General features: G+C 43.1%; 1 long non-coding RNA gene across 1 annotated transcript in view; it reads left to right on the top strand.

Moving 5' to 3' along the window:
- LOC117516130 overlaps nt 1–13343 on the top strand; it is a 199175-nt gene that overhangs the window by 110862 nt on the left and 74970 nt on the right. The window lies entirely within an intron of this gene.

Below are 13343 nucleotides of genomic sequence, written 5' to 3'. Positions count from 1 at the left end.
ATGTTTTGTTCTGAATCCATACTGAGCATTATTTAAAATATGATGTTTCTCAGTGAATTTATCCAACCTTGTCACAAAAACTTTTTCCATAATTTTATAAAACTGTGGAAGCAATGACACTGGCCTGTAATTTGAAACGTTATGCTTGTCTCCATTTTTATATAATGGGACTACCTTGGCAATTTCCATTTCGTCTGGGAAAATTCCTGTTGACAGAGACAGATTACAAATGTAAGTGAATGGTTCAATAACAGTTTCTATTATACTTTTTACAGTCATCATGTCTAAATCTTCATAGTCAGTTGATCTTTTGCTTACACAGTTTTTTACAATATTCCTTATTTCATCTTTTTCCACATTGTCAAGGAAAATACTATTGACCGTATTTACAATTGTATTTAATTTATCTTCTACTATTTGTTTATTTGCCACCAGACTTGATCCCACCTTTGAAAAATAATCATTAAACTCATTTACAACTTCTTTTATGTCATATATCTCTATTTTCCTTGACAAGGTAATTTGGAAAAGTTGATTTCACTCCATCACTTTCCATCACACTTTTTATAATTCCCCATGTTGCCCTCATATTATCTTTACTCTTATTTAATTGTTCACTATAATAATCTTTTTTGTTTTTTGTTTCCTAATTATTGTCAATAGTTTATTTTTATATTTTTTTTGTATCTGTGTTCTGTTTCCTTTGTTTGCATTTTTAAAAAGCACCTATATAAATAGTTTTTCTTTACACAGGCGTTTTTTATTCCCTTAGTTAGCCATGGTTTACTTACTCTTTTCTTACTAGTTTTTATTAATTTACAATTTTTATTATATGATTTCATCAGTATTTTCATAAATTAATTATATGCTACATTAATGTAACCAACATAAACTTCTTCCCAATTTTGATTTTTAAGGCCATAATTTAATGCCTCTAAGGCTTTTAATGACTTATCTCTTTTAAAGTTTATAACCGTTTTTTTTGTACCTATTTTTATATTTAAATATTGAAAAAACTGGTAAATGATCACTAAGATCTGTCATCAAGATCCCATTCTTAATAATTTCATCTGTTCTATTTGTGAATATATTGTCAATTACAGTTGCACTTTGTGATGTAATTCTGGTTGGTTTTGTTATCAAAGGGAATAAGCCCAAACTATTCATTGAATTCACAAAATCACTTGCTCTTTGGCAACTGGAGCTTTCCACATTAACATTAAAGTCTCCACACATAAAGAGCGTTTTGTTTTTGATTTGATGGAATAATTCTATTATGTTATCTGTAAATTTCACAACACAAGAGTCTGGTGCTCTGTATACACAACTGATTAGAATATTTTTAGATGTTTCATGTACAATTTCCACAGTTACAATTTCTATGACATCATCTATTATTGTCATTTCTTGTACAATTTTACATGTCAGATCTGTTTTTATGTACAAAACAATACCTCCGCCTTTTTTATCTCTTCTATTTAAGAAATATAGCTCATTATCCCTCCATTTGAACATCAGCCATGAGGTCATCTTTAAGCCAAGATTCTGTGATCGCAACAATGCTGAATCTATTTTTACACTGGTTTAAATAATCCTTTATTTTTGACATTTTACAGTACAAGGTTCGGGTGTTTATATGTATGAGTGACAGGGTATCTTCAGTAATTTTTTCACTATTTAACTGTTTTTCTATATAATACTCACAACCAATTGTAGTCAAGTCAAATATACTTTCATCAATATTGGTGTCTGTCATATATTTTATCATCTGTTTCCATGTTTGTTCTGACTTTTTGTTGGTCATACTACCAACTGTCATCATATTTATTTGTCTACTCAGGTCTGTACTTTGTAAGGTCCTCCATGTCTCTGATTTGTATGCCCTTTGTTCCTTCTTTCACTCTAATCCAAACCCTACAGTTCCAGACCCATGTAGCAACAATGTGTTTGTTTTTTTAAATAGTCTTGCTTTCCTGGCAATATCTGCATTTTTTTTTCATTAGATGCTCATTTATATAGACATTTGTTCCTTTCAGATTCTTTGCTTGTCTTAGTAATTCATTTTTATATTTTCTGCTTGTAAATCGTATAATAATATTGGGTAGTTTATTTTTACTGTGTTTGGATGGAATTGTGTGACAGTCTGATATAGTATCTTGATGTATGACAACACCTTTTTGATATAAAAAAAATTGTAACTTGCTGTTCTAGTGTTTGTAGTTCTTCAGGTGGTGCATCCTCCCCAGTGGCTCCACCAGAATCCACCACCCTTGCGTACGACCGATGTTTTGTTTCCAAACCAGATATTATAACGTCTTTTCTAGAATATTGTTCAAGTTCATCCACCCGTTGCTCAAGTTTCTTAATAATCTTGTCCTTTTCTTTAACAAGATTTTGGAGCTCCTTGATCTCCTTCATCAACTTGTCTAAATTGGTCATGTCTTTTGATATACGGTTTAATGAGGTCTTTATCTCCTCTATATCTTCCTCCAATTTATCTGTCTTCCTAGGTGGTGCCATATTAAGTTACTCTTGTAGTTCAGTACAGGCCACTATTAATTATAAAGCAATTCCCACTCGTAGACTCCACCACCTCCACCACCACAAATCCGGTCGCTGCACACCGACCTTCCCCGACCTTCCCCGATGTTAATCCCGGATATAGCCGCCGCCTGCCTCATTCGCAGCCGTCGCCAGCCTCGGTCGCAGCCACCGCCAGCCTCGGATGCAGCAGTCACCAGCCCCGGGTGTAGCCGCCGCCAGCCCCGGATGTAACCGACACCGCGGGCCTGAATGGATTGCCTCTTGCCCCGACACCGCGGGCCTGGATGGATTGCCTCTTCCGCCGCGGGCCCGGATGGATTGCCTCTTCCGCCGCGGGCCCGGATGGATTGCCTCTTCCGCCGCGGGCCCGGATGGATTGCCTCTTCCGCCGCGGGCCCGGATGGATTGCCTCTTCCGCCGCGGGCCCGGAGGGATTGCCTCTTCCGCCGCGGGCCCGGATGGATTGCCTCTTCCGCCGCGGGCCCGGATGGATTGCCTCTTCCGCCGCGGGCCCGGATGGATTGCCTCTTCCGCCGCGGGCCCGGATGGATTGCCTCTTCCGCCGCGGGCCCGGATGGATTGCCTCTTCCGCCGCGGGCCCGGATGGATTGCCTCTTCTGCCGCCGCGGGCCTAGATGGGTCGCCTCCTGCGCCGACGCCGCGGGCCTGGATGGGTCGCCTCCTGCGCCGACGCCGCGGGCCTGGATGGTTCGCCTCCTGCGCCGACGCCGCGGGCCTGGATGGTACGTCTCTGCTGACGCCGCGGGCCTGGATGGTACGTCTCTGCTGACGCCGCGGGCCTGGATGGTACGTCTCTGCCGACGCTGCGGGCCTGGATGGTACGTCTCTGCCGACGCTGCGGGCCTGGATGGATTGCTTCCACCGACTCCGCGGGCCTGGATGGTACGCCGCCGGCCTGGGTAGGTCGCCGTTAGCTTCGCGGCTAATCCGTTCTTTACTTTACTTACTTTCTTATTGATTTCTTACTTACTGCCACTGTTTTAAGCAAAAACTCAGCGAAATTCTGTGACACACCGAAATGTTCGATGAACATTTTTTCACCGAATTTTTGTTAATGCCACCTTATCTAAAACAAACTACATAGCTGGTCTCACTACTGTCTTGTAAAGTAGAGCTCCTGACGAAATTCTGTTGTACTCGCATGAATGGTGAATGTCCACGAGGTGGCAATATTGCTTCATTTCAAGAACCTTGAGCACAGGCTGCTGTGGGACAAGACAGTGAAACTGTTGTTTAGAGTAATAGATGCCCCCTTTCACCAGTTTAGATAGCCTTCTATCATACATCACTCCTACCAATTTTCTCCACCCACTCCACCTTGGCTGCCCTCTCTTCTTTACCTCTCTCTGTCACTGAGCAGTTGACCCAAGATTTGAACTCATCCACCTTCACCCCTTGTGCTCCTTACAAAGCACTCTGTTGCCCTTTCTCTCACTCATAGACATGTGCTCCATGTTGTTGTCAATGACCTCCATCCCCCTGTTACCCCTCTGCAGGCTCACCTCAACCTGTCGCAAACATTTTATACCACAGAGGCTGCTGTTTGATATTGTCCATTTAACTACCCATCATCATTGCGAACTAAATGTACTTTAAATTTATTGTGTGGTTTATACTCTCTTGTATTGTGGTTTACTTAGTGTGTCTTACTCTAGACCTAACCTTCTTCATCTTCTTTTGGCTGCTACCATTTGGCGTCACCGCAGCAGATCATCCATCTCTATCTCACCTTTTCATCTGCATCTTCCTCTGTCACACCAATTATCTGCATGTCCTCCCTCAAAAACATCCATAAACCTTCTGTTTCACCTTGTGGCTCCATCCTCAGCATCCTTCTCCCTGTATAACCTGAGTCACTCCTCTGCAATCTCGCCCCTCTGACTTTGTGTCCAAACCATCCTTCCTGCACTGTTCTGATATGTTCATTCCTAAAGCCAGTCACAGCATCTCCAGCTCTGCCTCCTGTCTTTTTGATGCTGCCACTGCCTCAAACCTGTATAACATATCTGGCCTCACAACCATCTTGTAAATTTTCCCTTTCACTCTTGCACATTTCCTTTTGTCAGAAATCACTTCTACCACTGTTCTCTACCCACTCCACCCACTCCTTCCTTCATGTCTCTAACCCCACACACGCACGCATACTGATTGTGGTTGTCTTTGATACCTTTGATAGGAGTCAGCTGGTTTGTAGAGCTGAGAGGAGGGTGAGGTTGGCTGCAGCATCCCCGTCACAGGTGCCTCATATCCTCCAAGAAGGACAACACTGGGTAGTAAAGCTGAAGGAGCGAGAGAGGCAAGGTGATGACTACAAAGTAGAACTGTCAACTCAAAAAGTTTTCAGCATTATCAAGAGGAAGAAATTACTAAATTTTGATCAAGCTCTGAACGGGGTTTGTGGATTTCCCCCTTGTTGTTGTTTACGACGAAGCACCTGCAGGACATGTTTTAGGTATTTGCTGTCCAAATGCTCCATCTCTCTGTTTGCCGTAGAAGTTCCTGTTTTTCTTTCCCCCCCACTACTAGCGTGAAGACACACCTTGTTCTTTCTGATTGTTTGCTGGTTTTTTTCATATTGTGCATTTGTCTTATGTGGTATCACTTGTACAGGCAGTGAGTATAAATGGAAAAGCCCCACTTGGTTTTGGTTTGAGATAAATGCAAGATTGGTTCTTTGTGTTTGAGCTGTGGCCTACTAAGGATTTCTCAGAATTTAAATTCACTTCATACAGGCTGCATCTTTCTTTTGCCATTTTTTTAAATGTCTCACTTCATACGAGGTCTATTAGAAAAGTATCCGACCTTATTATTTTTTTCAAAAACCATATGGATTTGAATCACGTGTGATTGCGTCAGACAAGCTTGAACCCTCGTGCGCATGCGTGAGTTTTTCCACGCCTGTTGGTTGCGTCATTCGCCTCCACGAAACCTCCGCTCCTCTTTCCATGACAAAAACCCCTGTAACAGTGGAATGTGCCATTCATTTCCAAACTGGACGCTGTGTTTTATCCGGGACGTCGTCTGACTAGCACAGGAATTGTGAAAAGATGTGGACATCAGCACTTTTTTGGCACATTGAGACATACGTGCGGAGGAATTCCACGCGTCGCGGCAGTGCCGCATGGCGCACAGCAACGCCGTGATGAAGCCTCACGGGACATGTTCTGGCATGTCCAGGCACATCCACAATTTCTCGGATAATCATTCGATGGAAAAACCACCGACAGCTGTCTGAACGCCATCTCAAAGCCATCCTGTGAGACCAAAACGGTGGTTTTGTCTCGCTCCAGTAGCGAATCCATCGTGACGCGCGAAGCCTCCGCTCAGCTTTCCATGACAAAATCTCTTGTTAAAAGTGAAATCTGCCGGAAAATGGTTGATGTCCAGCTCTTGTGATAACCAGAGAAATGGCACACGATGGTCACGGATCCAGACAGCCATCCGTTTAGAAATTAAATGGTCGTTCAGCCTGTCGATGGCAGCTTTGGAGCGCGGCGCGCCCCACAGCCACTGGGGGCCATCCTTAAAGTGACAGTAACACTCCTTATTCTCTACCAAGCCTGTAACATTTTCACCGAAAGCCAGATCAATTTTTCTAATGGTTTCCAGCTGCCAGTCTCTAACAGTTTCTGAAAAAATTCTGATGGAAAAAAAGCCCAAATCATTCCGCCATTTCCTGACAATGAAAATCCGACGAGGGGGCTGGACCACTCCTCACTCAAAGCCTGCTCACTGTTGTGTGGGCCGCTGAAGAGGAGGTACTGCTGGCCCACCACCACCAGAGGGCGCCCTGCTTGGAGTGCGGGCTCCAAGCACGAAAGGGCGCCAGACCTAGAAGAAGTGACAGCTGTCATTCATCCCCTGCACCAGCTGTCACTCGTTCATCATCATCACCACCATAAAAGCCGGACTGCAACTCCACCTCCTCGCCGAGAAATCGACTACCATTCCTGAGGTAATCCTTCTCTGCAGTATTTGGATTAATCCACGTTTTGATCTCTGTTTGCAGCCGTTTATTCCTGTGGGACAGTTTTGTTGGAGCGGCGTATTGTGGGAACCGCGACGTCTTCGCCTCCCACTCCCTCCAGATAAGTGACTGACAGGAGCTGCTTAAGTGTATGATTGGAGGTGGAGGTGCTCCCTCCCATCAGTGTTGGACTGTGTATTACTGAGTGTGCGGACTCACACTCACACATCCTGTTTTTTGCTCTCTGCCAGCAGTACCAGGGTCCACAGCCGGGGACAGAGGCCACCTGGGGATTCGGGACTTGGCGGCTCCGGTGTTCTTCAGGCCGTTGGTGATGGAAGCCGTGTGGAGTACGGCTTCTCTCTCGTCGGGGGGGTCTCCTATCTTCGAGCCTGCCACACGTCACCTGGTGCTAATTGACTGTGCATATTTTCTGTATCTTTTCATTGTGTAGTGTCACAACATTAAATTGTTACCTTTTGGTTTATTCATTGTCCGTTCATTTGCGCCCCCTGTTGTGGGTCCGTGCTACGACACCTTCCCAACACTCACAGGCGAATGACCCAACCGACAGGCGTGGAAAAACTCACGCATGCGCACGAGGGTTCAAGCTTGTCTGACGCAATCACACGTGATTCATATCCATATGGTTTTTGAAAAAAATAATAAGGTCGGATACTTTTCTAATAGACCTCGTATGAAGTGAGACATTTTTAAAAAATGGCAAAAGAAAGATGCAGCCTGTATGAAGTGAATTTAAATTCTGAGAAATCCTTAGTAGGCCACAGCTCAAACACAAAGAACCAATCTTGCATTGATCTCAAACCAAAACCAAGTGGGGCTTTTCCATTTATACTCACTGCCTGTACAAGTGATACCACAGGTGTGATCTGAATGAAGTGCTGTGTGATCTATTGGCGTGGTGACCACTGACAGTGACGGCGCTTTAAATGTTTAAATAGTTCATTAATCAGGCGTGATCACCCTGATCGATCAGGGTGATCACACCTGATTAATGCACTGTGTGATCACCCTGATCGATCAGGTCATCTGATGATCACACCACAGCGATGCTGCTTTAAAAGTTTAAATCATCACAGCGCTTCTTTGTGATCAGAGCACAGTACCGGCATGAGAAATGCACCTGCAGCAGAAAAACCAGAGAGGGACCTGCTTTAACACACTGCATTTCCAGCCACAAATTAAACTATTTTCAGAGGTCATTTTCAAAATTCAGAAGCTTTATGTGATTCATGTATGTCTGTGATGGTGAACTGGACTGAAATGAACAGGTCAGATTTACTCCGTTTGTGGATGAAATGGTCGTTCTGCATGAGGACCGCCGCTTTTAGCCAATCAGTGGCCAGCATTAATGGACAGATTTAGACTTATCAGTAAATTACAAGGAACCTGTGCTAACAATCACATAACTTACCTACAACCTATGTCCAGCATATGTGGGACATGTGAGTCACGCGCTGGCATGTGTTGAAAATTTTCAGCATGCCCAAAATTTTTCAAGGAGCTTAGTGTATTAGGGCATACATCAGTGACTTCAACTTGCTCTTCTCTTATAAAAAAACTTACCCTTATTGCACTTATGCCAGCATTTTTTTAATACGGTTGGCATACACTGGCTAAATTGTCAAGGTATGACCTTCTTTACCGAGGTGCAGCATAGTGGCTTAGTGGTTAGCACTGTTGCCTCGCAGCAAGAATACCCTAGGATTGCTTGCCACATGGACTTTTCAGTGTGGACTTTACATGTTCTTCCCCTTTTGGGTTCCCTTCGGATGCTCTGGCTTCCTCCCACCTAGAAAAGACATGTAGGTTACATGAATTTATGAATCTAAATTGACCATAGGTGTGAATGTGTTTCTCTATCCATGGAGCTCTGCGATGGACTGGCAGTCTGTGCATGGTGTACCCCGCCTCTCACCTGGTGACCGCTGGGATCGGCTCCATCTCCCCCGTGACCCTTAATTGGAGTTTGTGGCTATAGAAAATGAATGAATGCTCCTTAGGGAGTAGGTGAGCTGATCAGATTTTTGGGTTATTTGTTGTCTGTTTGCTTGTTAATGAGAATGAAGGGATTAATTTGTGAGATTTTATAACCGAATTGTGTGTGACAAAAATAGCAAGATGGTGAAATATACTGTTGGAGAGCTAGCATCAACAACAAATTTAACAATTCATGATAAAAGTCTTCATATTTAAAATGTAATGTCATATATATATATGCTAATTAGGGTGCTGATTTTCAAAAGTTTTCATGAAATTCTAGCATACCTTTTTAAACTTGGTGGACCTTCGACAATTCTGTGGGTTTTAATATCTGTGGGCACTAGGGTTGGGTATCGGCAACCGGTTCTTTTGGAGAATCATTAAGAAATGATTCGATCCACCGACATCAATAGCCTTTTTGATTAATGAATCCCTTATCGGTCCTTCAAAGCGGCCGTTGTTTTTGAGAGTGTTTGTTGGGAAAATGATCATTTCTCTAAATTGATTACAGACCCTGCGGCAGGTCTGTAATCAACCGCTTCTGCAGCTCTGCTTTGAAGTTTGAAGCAATGAAGCAGTGCTCCGACCTGTTGCTCCATTGGTTCTTTGCTTTGCTGCTTTTCAGAAATGGCAGATCCACTTCTTAACCCCTCTCAAAGCTATTAAAATATATCAATTGTGAGTCACTTTTGTACTGATTAAAGTTACTAACTGGGTCTCTTGCCTTGTTGTGGGCAAGAAACGAGAATCGTCCTCTGTTCTATTTGCACAGCTCTAAGCGCTGTGCGGCTCTCTGCCGAGTCAAGTTAGAGTCTGACCAGAATTAATAACTTCAAAGCAAATCACTGTTTTAAAAAAAAATGACACCTCTTTCTAAATACAAACAATAAACTGCGATCAACCAAAACGTTTTTTTCCTCCCAAAATGAAACGTCCTGTGCTGACGTGCAGCAGCCAGCTGAGTTCAGCTGAGAGGTACGGAGTGATATTCGTGCCAAAATGTCTGAAAGGAAATGTTTTTGACAAAAACTACAGATTTTGTTTATTTCTATTTATGTCCAGAGATCAAGGATCCAATGGAGAGGTTATTTATGTCCAGAGTTTAAGGATCCACTGACCAATTTCATATTTATTTACTTTAAGACTCAATAAAATGTTGTTGACATAGAAAACCTGTAAAGCCTACTTTTAGTACACAGAAAATTCACAAGAGGTATCGTTAAGGAATCAGATCGATAAGTGGAATCGATAATGGCATCGATATCGATAAAATCTTATCAATACCCATCCCTACTGGGCATTTTTATAAACCAGCTAAAGACCTACTTGTTTTAGCTTTTTTATCTGATTATTAATTCATTCATTCATTCATTCATTTCTTTTTCCCACTTTGTGACGTCTGTTCTTGAAATGTTCTTTATAAATGAATTGCTCCATGCTACACGCAAACCTTCCTACACTGGCTTTACAAAAAGCTCCATAGCACATTTAGGATGCAGTTAAGCCACTACACTATTTTATGTGTATATACACTATATTTCTCTTCAAGTACAGCAGCAATATGTGTCCATTTTTACAGCAGGGACAATCTGTGCCAGGTGTGTTACTAAATACAATCCACTGCACCAGCGACAATATGTGCCGTGAACATTGGTACATATTGTCATGATATGCCACAACAGTTTTTTGTGTGTGTGTGTGTGTGTGTGTGTGTGTGTGTGTGTGTGTGTGTGTGTGTGTGTGTGTGTGTGTGTGTGTGTGTGTGTGTGTGTGTGTGTGTGTGTGTGTGTGTGTGTGTGTGAGAGAGTGAGAGGTCATAATAATTTTGTATTTTATTCATTCGTGTATATGGATGGCTTTGTAGCCATTTTAAAGTATTTCTGATTTTTGTTTTGGTGGGTTTTTTATTTTTTTTTTTGTCTTGTTTGTTTTTCTGTGTTGTCATGGGGACCATGATGGAAATAAGTCTGCGTTTTCATGCCATCCTCGGCAAGTATATGTATATTGTCATTGTTATTTCATATCGTGTATTTTGCCAAATCAATCAATCGATCAAAAAGAGATAGAGGACGAGAGAGACTTGCTGGAATTAGATCCGTGCACCTTGTGCGTAAAAGATGGTTGGATTTGCGTGTAAATCTGTGGCTCAGTGCAAGAGCTGTGGGTGCAGCAAAAATCCCCATGTGATTGTTCCACCGGCAGCAGCCCAAATCATCCTTGTCAGCACGTACACGGCAATATATTATCGTGCACGCTTAATAGAACTTCACAGCAAAAAGCACCTGTTTAAACATCCTTAAGCCTGACTTTGGGGATCTTATCACCACGCGACAGTCATTTTCTGTTCAACTGCGAACTTTCGCAAAGCCATGGTGAGAAAGGGAGGGGCGTGAGAGGACTCAACAACTGCATGCACGGTGAATATTTCATCCGAAATTGCCACAGTGCGAGGGTTCAGGGTCTCTGGCACGCGCCCTATTCTGTCACTGCCATAAGCAGCAGCGCCTACATTTTTATTATTACTGAGCCAGTATCACCCCAGCACTTTGAATAATTAATTTGGGGGAGGTGATGGTCTAGTAGTTAAGCGTTGGGCTTGAGGCCAGAAGATCCTTGGTTCAAATCCCAGCCTGACCATAAAATCACTAAGGGCCCTTGGGCGAGGTCGTTAATCCCCTAGTTGCTTCCGGTGTGTTGTGGGTGCATTGTATGGCAGCAGGCTGACATCAGAGTGAATGTGAGGCAATATTGTTATAAAGTGCTTTGAGCGTCTGATGCAGATGGAAAAGCGAAATATAAATGCAGTCCATTTACCATTCACCAACATCTGAGTGCTGAAAGTCATGCTGAAATGATGTGCAGCCTGCTGTGCAAAAGCATCTCCGTATTACGCATCACCAGTCAGTACAGGATGGATCAAACCATCTTCCTCCATCTTGTGCTCACTAGTCAGGAAAAGTCCTAGTGCTTTCGAGAAGGCTTGCAAGAAAATAAATGTCACTTTTCATGCACTCACAGCGATAAAATGCCAGAACCAAACCCGGTGCACATCCACGGGAAGCTTATTTTTTAGACCTCCGCGCTCCGCCTGCCCGTGTCATGGGTTAGAGGACGATGTGCGATGGTCTCCTGCGATGGGGTTGCAGCCCCCCGTTGCCTTACCCTCCTGAGCACCCCCGTTGGCCACTCGCAAAAGAAAAAAACACCTTTGGGCTATGACCTCAGATCAGACACACCCCCTGAATTTAAGCAGCATATTAAATAAATGAATAAATGCTGATGATTTTATTACATTCTTGGCGGATGTAATGAGAGCGGTGTGTGTGTGTGTGTGTGAGACACAGAGAAAAAGAAAACAATTCATAGTTAAACATCAAGTTTTACTTCTTGTTCTGATGACCAGTGACAATATGTGCCTTGATTGTCTGTATTTATTGTTGCTTGAGACAATATGTGCCGGCAACATTATGTGCAGGTGCCTTTGAACAGTGCATATATCGTTGTGGTGACAATATATGCAGTGTGTCAATATGTGCCATAACAAGGGGATATGAAAAAAGACAAGACCACACAATTCAGGATAATTAAAGTTGATCATATTCTTATCCAGATACAAGGAAAAATGCAAACATGTCACCGTAGCTGCAGCTGTCACAGTGGGTCCAGCATAGCAGAGAAGCTATCAACTCTGTTCCTCTGAGAATAACATTCCTTAGGGACACTTCACACATGACACGAAAGACGCAGAAACCGGAAGAAAATCCATGAACCAAAAACGAAATGGAGAACCATGAAATGTTCCAGCTGCTGACATGAGGAACGCACGTTCGGACAGGCATGCACAAGACTGCGGCAAATGTTTCGAGCACACAGCAGCGGAGGACAAAAATTAAAAAAAAAAACACCACAATTTATAATACTTAATTCCTGTTATAAAGAGCGGATTTAGCTTCCACCTTCGACGTACACCAGGAAGTAATGAAATGACGTGGTCGGCACAGTCACACTCGTGTGTTGCTCGTGTTACACTTACACACTTTTCATAGACAAGTCGACTGTGATCGCCTGTGCTCCGCTATCATACCAGTTGCACAAAGGGCCTCACCTTTTCTAAGTGTGCAGTGAATGGTGGTAGATGTTCGTGTGTGACACCTGGAATTTGGCAGACACCTGCCGAGAGGGGGCTTGAATGAACACGCGCAGGGCACTCGCTGTCTTTCAGCCGCTTGTGCGCAAATGTTGTAGCAACTGGTGTACGAGGCGTTTGAGGTGGCTCCGATTTTTTACGAATGGCGTGCAGTTCCTCCTTAGTGCGCTAGTCGGCTTCAATTGTGTTATGTGTGAAGGGACCCTTAACTGTGTTCATCACTATTGTTTGACTTATCTTGGAGATTTTGGATACTGTTCTCTCTGCAAATTGCGCATCATAAAATAAGCGGTCGCTATGAAAATCTGATTGGATTACCTTTCTAACTGTACAAAACAACAAGCTTCTGGAGATACTTTGAGATATCCAGAATTAAGTTGCCATTGCAGCCTAGTGGCCCAATGAAAGCTTTCTGAACAGTTAACACTATTGCCAAACATCCAGGTCAAATTGCCAGATTCTGAATTTCAAAAGCTGCACTTGCTGGGCTATTTCTATGTCTGTTCTAATCAGTGAGCGGCCTACATTTTAAGATAGGGATCCATCAATAAGCTTCTCTGTACATTCGCTGTAGAGTAAATATTTAAAGTCAAACCTAGATATGGCACAGGCATAGGAGGTATTGTCAAGACAATGAGTATGTAGACTGTTACCGAGTCT

The sequence above is a fragment of the Thalassophryne amazonica genome, chromosome 8 (assembly GCF_902500255.1).
Source record: "Thalassophryne amazonica chromosome 8, fThaAma1.1, whole genome shotgun sequence".
NCBI lineage: Eukaryota > Metazoa > Chordata > Actinopteri > Batrachoidiformes > Batrachoididae > Thalassophryne > Thalassophryne amazonica.
Note: the sequence above shows the minus strand (reverse complement) of the source record. Positions and strands in the feature narration are given on the sequence as shown.